Genomic DNA, 1,964 nt, shown 5'->3' on the forward strand with positions numbered 1-1,964 from the left:
ATTATCACTCCCAGTCGATCACCACCGCACAGGCGTGCGTTAGCGACTTTGGCTACTTTCTTGGTTGTTATTTTTTCTTATAGTTCACTTATTTTATGAATCCCACTCTCTTCCCCCTGGGTCCACACTTGTTATTCTGTGGGCCTGCTTCCTCTAACACCTACTACAGAAGCAGTAGTACAAAACAAACACCAGTGCCGAAAGCGTAATAGGGGGAGAATGGTTACAAGAAAATTAGAAAATGTGGGAGGAGAAACGCTAATTGATTTCTGCAACAAATTTCAGCTGTTAACAGTGATTACATTGTTCAAAAATCGCAAGAGGAGGAGGTGTTCTTGGATAAATTCTCTATAACCGTAAGGGCAACGCTGGCTGATTCCATGTCTGTGGTTCTTGGAGTATTTTTTTTTTTTTGTTGATACTTTTCATTTTCTGGAGAGGGTAGGATATCCGAGCAGTGACCAAGGTGATCGGGAGGTCTCTCTCAACGGTAAGGCAAACGTCTGAACTGAAAAATACTCTCCTGAATATTCCAAACTGGGACTCCCTCTTCCCCACCATCAGCTGTCCTCTGTTAAGTGGGTGAAAAGTTCCCGAATCTACAATGGGTGAAAACGGCTGGATGTGGACCATTTTGAATTTAGTCCTAGTAAGTATCTTCCACGCAAAAATATAAAATGGTAGTTCACGTGCTGTGTAATTGTTTGTGTATGCACGGAATGGAGTCAGTGACAGGCTTGACATTTGACGTGTACCTGAGTAGCTACCGATCACCGATATATGTGCAGCAGATGTAAGTGTGAGATATGGGACTGTCTGGTACTGATTACTGTGACAGACATGAGGAGCATCTATGAAATCATAGGTTACAGAAACACAGACGTAGGCAGCATACAACACAAAAAGTTAGTTAGTGGTAGCACGAGTGGGAAGAACCTACCAAAGGAAAGGAAGAGACTAGGTTGGTCTTTAACGGCCTGTCGACTTCGGGATCGTTATAGACGGATCACAAACATTGATTAAGGAAGGATATGGATGAAAATCAGGCAGTCTCTTTCATAGGAACCATTTTCACATTTGCCTTGAGCGACGTAGGGAAATCATGGGAAACCTAAATCAGGATGGCCGTACGTGGTTTACTGTCGTCCTCCGGAGTGTGAGTCTAGTGTGCCAACCACTGCAGTATCTCGTGTGGTAACTTACCAGTGCTATAAAATTTCATGACATATTACGGCATATCAATAAAGGATTAAAACTGAAACACTTTCAACAAAGTCAGAGCACGGTGGTCCTACATCTCGTTTATGATCGTGGTCGCTACCAGCAGTGGAATGGTGTACTGATCTTTGTACGTAAAGGCAGCGTCTTGGGCGATTGACTCGTCATCGCCCAGCCCAAACTGCTGAGGACAGAAACTTGAAATTTGGAGGAATGATGATCTTTCATTGTAGATATCGTTTAGGGAAAGACCGTTCGAAACACCACTCCTAAAAGGGTGAGATGAAGGGGATGAAAGGCTGCTTGAAAACATGTCACGGTTAAGACAATTTTGACGCTAGAACAACGACAATCTGTTTGTGTTCTTTTTTGTCTGACAGAGAAATCACACACTTCAGCACATGTAAATCCAGCCTGTAAGGGGCAAACTAGTGGGTGAAAGTTTTCTTGAAAATAAATCGTTGTTAAGGACTACTTAAGTATTTTTAAAGGTATATTTATGAAAACTAGTATTTCACTTTAGCGTTGGAAATTTAAGATGTATGCATTTCATTGTTTTCGGAAACTCGAGACCATAAAGGACTGAAATACGAAATAAAAAGTTTTATGAAATTATTTCATTATGAAAGGCAACGGCCTTGCCGCGGTGGATACACCGGTTCCCGAGAGACCACTGAAGTTAAGCGCTGTCGGGTGTGGTCGGCACTTGGATGGGTGACCACCCAGGGGGCCTTGCGCTGTTGCCA

General features: G+C 42.9%; 1 pseudogene; it reads left to right on the top strand.

The window, feature by feature from the left end:
* The first annotated feature begins 1,846 nt into the window (after window positions 1–1,846).
* LOC126452324 (5S ribosomal RNA) lies at window positions 1,847–1,964 on the top strand (annotated as a pseudogene).

The sequence above is a fragment of the Schistocerca serialis genome, unplaced genomic scaffold, assembly GCF_023864345.2.
Source record: "Schistocerca serialis cubense isolate TAMUIC-IGC-003099 unplaced genomic scaffold, iqSchSeri2.2 HiC_scaffold_849, whole genome shotgun sequence".
Taxonomy (NCBI): Eukaryota; Metazoa; Arthropoda; class Insecta; order Orthoptera; family Acrididae; genus Schistocerca; species Schistocerca serialis.